Source organism: Pristis pectinata, chromosome 17, assembly GCF_009764475.1.
Source record: "Pristis pectinata isolate sPriPec2 chromosome 17, sPriPec2.1.pri, whole genome shotgun sequence".
Classification (NCBI taxonomy): domain Eukaryota; kingdom Metazoa; phylum Chordata; class Chondrichthyes; order Rhinopristiformes; family Pristidae; genus Pristis; species Pristis pectinata.
The window spans coordinates 33,437,157-33,444,025 of record NC_067421.1 but is presented as its reverse complement, the minus strand read 5'-3'; the positions used below and the strand labels follow the sequence as shown (position 1 = coordinate 33,444,025).

Genomic DNA, 6,869 nt, shown 5'->3' with positions numbered 1-6,869 from the left:
AACCTCGGCTCATCACGCCGTCAATCGAGCTGAAAACCTTCTAAATACTCGCCGCCAATGCCGAACAAGGGCACTTCTGAACAAACAATGGTCGACGGCCACACCCTCCTCTGCTTCAGCCGACGCTCAGCTCCCGCAGCCGAAACCACTTCCATATTAGGACCGCCGGATGTCTCGGGAGGGAAGGCCCTGATTGGCCAGTGGCGGCGGCAACCCGGCAAAGGCGTGGCCACTCAGGGGAGCGGAGGGTGCGCAGGCGCACTGGCAGTCGGGCGTTGCTTCCGGTCGGTGTGAGTGAGGGGCGAAGTGCTGGGAGCTGACGACAGTGCGAGAGGGAGAGAGGAAAAACGGTCAAAACTCGAAGTAAGTGGGACTGGCAGCTCGGGTTGGAGAGGCTAGATGCCCTCCAGCGCCGCAATTCGTCATCTGCGGCGGTTTTATGTGTGATTTCTATACACCTGGCTTTGGCGCCTTATAGTTGGCAGAGTTGCTGTGGGGACCACGAGAGCGATGCAGAGGCATTGATGGGAATGAATGAGCCACATCCAGGGCTCCTCGGCTCGGGCGCCCTGCAATTAGCCCGCTGCGTGCAGCTCGAGGTCTCTTTTGTTGCTTTTATTCTGTTTGTGCTTTTTGGCAATTTCATGGTTAAGTGATTTCAGACTTTCCAGTTATTGGTATGGGGATTGGTGAGAAGAGTTCTTGTTGGGAGTAGGGTGTGCAGGAATTAAAATGAAAACCTCAGAGAAAGCGTGCTGAGATGGGAACATTTATTTATTGCGTTCGAGCTGATGTCAACTCTTGATGAGCATCTAAAACCGTCTATCACCGACCACATCCCAATACTCCTGTCAAAAACTGACATCAGAATTGGTATTACGTTGTACCATCTAAGTTCTGCGTTGGTGCGTAATGAATATTTGAATAAATTATACCGTTATTATATAAAGCATAGGTTATTTTACGTAAGAGTAAATTTCACGTGAATCTCTCTTCTGATAACTTGAATTTGATGTTTTTTGCTGTGTATTTGTATGTTTTCGTCATTGATTCACTGGTTTTGGAGTTGATTACGTGTAACTTTTTTATGCCACACTTGTACTGAGGTTTATGTTATTGACCTGCATCTAATATACATGACTGACGGGGAAAAGACTAATCTGGAGAGTAGGGAAGAAATAGAAAGCCTTTACACAATGTTGAAGGTTTGAACATTTTGACTACCTGGCATAGGTTTTGGAATGATGAGGAAGTGTGTGAATATGCAGTTGTCCCTCAACTTTGCTTCTGTTAGTTCTACTATAACAACTTGTTTATGTAAACTTAAATATATTTAATTTAAAATTAAAACTTCATGAACTAATTTTAGATTTGTACCTTGGACCTGGCCTTTTGACATAACTCTAGAATACTTTGGGAGATAAATATTGTTATTATGAAATTGATATTCATGAGTTGCTGAACTTGAAGGCTGAATTAATATTTAGTTCCTATCAATGGGTGCTTCGATAGTCTTATTTTAAAGTTAATATAGTTCTTGTTCTGTCTGTAAGTAGAGACGGACTGTATCAGCCCCTCTAGCTGAGTTTTTTTCAATTTTGCTCATTGCTATGGTGACTTACTTTTCCTTGGTCCCAATCTTGTATCTCTGCTAGCAAGTTATGTCCTTCGAACTCCCATCCACTGTTTTGTTTAGTATGAGACCCTGCACACTACATTGTGAATTATCCATTGCCTTCCTATCCTTTGACACCAAACCCACTGAAAGACTGTTTGAGTTAACATGCATTAATGTTCTGTTTTCCCAGCTTTATCCTGCCTGCTTGTCTCTGTAAAGCTTCTTGTGATATCTTATTGAATTTTATATATTTAAAATGTAAATTTTAATTTGATTTTTTGCAAGGCTGTAATAAACGTCAATTGATTTATTGACAACTTATTGTAGCCCACTGCTGTCCCCATGCACTGTGCATATGAGTACAGTTACTGCAGTGGTTGCTGGATAACAATTCAGAGGAACAACCCTGCTTGTTTTTCCCAATTGAGTGGCTTGAGGCATTGAAATTCTGATTTACTACTCTGTAGTTCATTCTTTGGGTGTTTAATTTCCAGGCCACCTGTTGTCACCATAGTACAATCTCCAACTATCTAAACGTTTCATGGCAAAGTAAACTGATGCCAAATAGTTCCACACATTGAGCTTTTGTATGCTTCCCTGTCTGAGATCAGCTAATTCAACGCAAGCAGGGACCAAATGTTGGCTTGCATCACTGTGTTCCATGTTAAGCTGTATTCTTACTAATTGAGATGTAGGAAGTGGTACTGATTTGATTTCTGCATTATTTTGGCTGTATTAGTTGCAAGTTAAATCTATTCCATAAAATCTAAAGATGACCAAAACTTTTTAAAGAAAAATGAATTGATCAACTGAGTTTTAGAAAAAATATTTCAATCGTTTTCAATTATTAATGCTGGATTTGGCTTTTTTTGGCATAATGTGTCTACAGTTTTCAGTTGCTGAGAATGCCAAGTGTTTCCGCTGGATCTCCCCTTTTATTAAAAGGAAGCTCTGGATCCATAGGGCTGAAAAGCCTGAAGCACTCTGCAGTCACAATGACATAAACTGTTCCATATTAGCATAAGAATTGCCTTCTGTTGTCATCCATTTTAAAAAGTGGCTTTAATTTACTGGTTAAGTGTGACTGAGTCATAGGATGCTAGAATGAGCTTCATTGTTGGTATAATGTCTAGAAATGACAAAATATCTTAATTAAATGAAATGCTGTAAGTATCCCTATTCACCGTGAGAAAGATTTATAACTCATGATTACGGAATTTTTCCTTGAGTGTTTTTTTTGACGCAGTCTGCTCTGCGTGATTTGATACATTGCACTTCAGGGCAAAAACTAGTTAAAGAACAGCAATGTAGTTGCTGATATTTGAAAACCAAGTTATCAATATTTTAACAAAATACTCCAATTCAAAAGTTTGAATTTCAATGTTTGCCCTCTGTTTTTGTTTTAATTAATGTTGTTTCAGTATGTTGCAGCTACAGATTATAATATGGACCAAACTAATGATGTGTTCAAGACTTGAAATGCTCTGCTATCTGTGGAGAGACTGAGCCCCACCAAGAAAAGTTTTTTCTTTGGTCATTGACAATATAATCAGTCCTGCTGCAGAAGGATTATTTTGGTGACAACTCAGTAAACTTGTTTTTATCAGCCATGAAGGAAGATACCTCAGCAAAGTGAAAAGTGCTTTGAGCTACAAATTCAGCCATTGAATATTGACAGCATAATTATTTTATTTGTTCTGTAAAGAAACAGTTGGGTAGATTAATTGAAGTAAATAAGGAAGAGGGTGGATAGTCAGCTTGTTTTAATGACTTGTATTTCATGACTTCAACATAAGTTCTTTACAACGAATCAAAGTGTTTCTGAATTGTAGACACCACTGAAATAATATAAGAAATATGGCAGTTAATTTACACACATCTCAAATGGGAATGATGTAGCAACCAGGTCATCTGCATTAGTTGATTAAAGAATACTGACAGAATTCCCTTGTGCTTCTTTGGATAGTGTTATTGGGTCCTTTACCTCTACTACAGAGAACAAAAAATAATCACTTGATTAATCACTTATGTAAATCAGGGGATTTTGCCTTGATCAAATATGATTTTAAGAAATCTTAATTGAGAGGGCAAGAGAAATTGAAGTTCATGGTCTTTGCAGTTGATGGCATGGGTATATTGGATCTGTACATGTTTTGAAAGCACTATTGAATAGAGGAAGTCGATTCTAAATGAATGAAGTTGATGACTTTTTGTAGATTCAAAAGTGGAAAGACCTTAAAGATTTCCAAAATCCAGAGTATGAACTTTTTTATGTAAACAGAAAATGCTGGAAATATTCAGCAGCTTTAGACAGCATCAATGAACAAAGGTACAAAATTAACTTTTCTGGTGGTTGACCTATTATCAGCACTAGAAGAAGTTAAGAGATTTAGTAGTTTATAAGTGGAACAGTGTAGGAGTCAGGACAGAGGAAGACAAGGAATTGAATTGGCAAGCAACCAGAAGAAGCTCAGGGTCATGATTAAAGATGTTCAAAAAATGATCAGCTATGGTCTTTATGGGTCACCCAAGCAACGTTTTGTTTCTGTAGATTGTGAATGCTGCCAGTATCTTGCCCTTGGCTGGTTGGAGAATGAAGAACTGAGGCATTTTGTTTTCAATGAATATACAGCGCACTGCCAGAGGGAGAGATTAAAGATTGTTGGCATTGATTCTCTCTCTCTCTCTCTGTCTTTCGCTCTCTCTCTCTCGCTCTCTCGACTCTTCAAAGAAGTGTAATAAATTTGGATGTCCGGCATGATTAGTATTCCATTTTCAGCTGAATGAATGACTTGTCTTGCCTGCAGCAAGTTAAGATTGCCTTGGAATTCAGTATCTGGGGTAGTGAAAGTGTGACAAGAATAGGGCCCTCAGTACTGAGCTTGATTTTAATGTTTTTTGGCATTATAATACTATTTACGTCATTGTATTGTTGTCAAAGGCAGCAGTGTCTCTGTTGCAGAATCATAACATTGATACTGCTGCCTGCAGAAGCATAGCTACGATAAATGACTTTTTAAAATCAGGTGCAGTTTATCTGAAATCTCCAGGGAAAGTTCATGATCTGAAATGAGGTCAGTGAAACATGACTGAAGTGCATCCCTCAGTGCTCCTGCAGTTGGTTTGGCTTCCACAGGAAGTGATTGTTTAATACAAGCACATTGGTGTAATTACTTCTTTTGCAGCTGTATAGAACAGGGGACAGGGGCTGCATTACCTAACACAGAATCAACATCCTGCGCCTCTGGTTACTGAGCAGCCCAGTGAGAATGCTTCCCTTTTAATGTTCTGTTTATTCATGCAGGGAATCTTTGTTCCTTGATTTTCCTGCCAATGTGCAGTAGAATTTTTAAAAAATGATAAATTTAACTGAATGCCAAAGAAGGGAAAAGGGAGAAAAATTCTAATGGTTGAGGCTGTACACAAGGAAAGCCAGTGGTGGCCAAATGGTTTTAAGAAGATGGGAGAGTAGTGGTTGATTGAGAAACAATGGTAATCCAGAGTCAGAGGTGCAGTAGTTTTATTTATAAATGTATAAAATTGGGCTATGGACATAAACACAACACAAATAATCTTTCGTCTGAGCTGTAAAGTAAGCTGTCAGAAGCCACTAATCAGGGTGCATGTGATCATTTTGAACTTGAGATGTCAGCCTCAATTTAGTGATAAGTAGTATCCTTGACTGCAGGTTAAATTCCCATTCCATGTTTTGAGAATCTGGTGTGTCTCATGGCCCTAATGAAAAGTTATTGACATGTTAGCTCTGCTTTTCTCTTCACAGATGCTGCCTGACTTGCTGAGTACTTCCAGCATTCTGTTTTTCTTTTCCCAGTTAACTTCCTAATTTGCTTTTGATTTTTCTTGCAATGCTGATTCCCGTCTAGAGCCTGTTGAATTATTGGGCACTGCAGACAAACTCACCAGTTTAATAGGGAATAGTGATTGTAAATTTCTAATTTATTTGTTCTGTTGATGAGGTGTGTTGCAGGAGCCTTTTACGTGACCAGTTGTATTTTTCATAGTCCCCACCCAGGTGAAGTCATAACCACTAAGCTCATGAGTCAATTTCACGAGTAGGTAATTGCTTACTGAGGGAGTGTTTTGATGCAGTTGTAATAGTATGATACCAGGTCCATATTTTAGATGCAAGACTTTGAAAATGAGCCATAAAGAAGTTAACACGCTAGGTTTTTGGTCCTTATTTCATCCAACTGGTTTTTGAGACTCATAGATAATGGTATTCAGCACAATATTTGCCTATTTTTCTTTGTTCCTACTCATCCCTTCACAAAGCGATGACTTGTGATAACTATTGTATACAACCACCACTGACTTCAGCTAATCTACTACAAAGATAAACCTGAATTCCCTTCTGTGATTGCATTACTGCACCCTGACATTGAACCCTAGACTTTGACCATGACTAAAGTGAATCACTCCTTGCCAGAATTGAAGTCAAGACAGGAAGAAGGAAAGTACATCATTATCAAAAATTATTCACCTGTTTTTGACCACACCTATGATACAAACGGTGTATGAACAGCAAGGTGTTTCCCTAATTAGGAGCTTTATTGATTTGGTTGTGAAGTATTGTGTGCATGTGATCTAGAATGGGTTAATTTCAAAATAATCTCTTCTGCTATTTATAGTGAAAATAGTGTACGCTTGCTGCTATTGTGAATTTGCATTAACTTTGAGGCTGTATGTTTTGGTTGTGAGAGATTTGGACTAGCTCCCAGGAGATTGGTAGTTGTATTTTTATTGTTTTTCTGTCACAACAAACACTGCTTACACCCTCATCCTCTAATCTCCAAGGAATTTTATTGTGAATGTGAAATTTTGCCACCCTAACAGAAGCTCTCTTGTTCATTCTGCCAGAAAGTTATCATCTTGAGTACCTTCTCTGCCATTTTATTACTTCAAGTACGTGTTTAGCAATACAGTGGACCAACATCATTGAACTAAAACAGTAGTCCACATTTCTTTTGCTCAAATTAGCACTGGGCCGTCAACAAAATCCACTGCAGTTACTCACCTAGGCTACTCCAACAATACCATGACGTATACCATCAAGAAGGACAATGACAGCAGGCACATGGGACCACCTGCAGATTCCCCTCCAAGTTGCCCATGATGACTTGAAAATGTATCACTGTTCCTTGATTGTCATTCTAATTCTGGAACTCCATAGTCAGCAGAATTGTTAGATTATGTTCACCAGAAGGGCAGTAACAATTCTGCACCTTCTCAA

General features: G+C 39.0%; 1 protein-coding gene across 1 annotated transcript in view; it reads left to right on the top strand.

Annotated features, from left to right (window-relative positions):
* Positions 1–262: 262 nt before the first annotated feature.
* The window catches only part of LOC127579273 (coronin-1C-like), a 112,733-nt gene continuing 106,126 nt past the window's right edge, over positions 263–6,869 (top strand). Inside the window, exon 1 of the mRNA XM_052031952.1 lies at positions 263–363. The gene's annotated coding sequence lies outside the window, so the exon portion shown is untranslated. The remainder of the gene's footprint in view (positions 364–6,869) is intronic.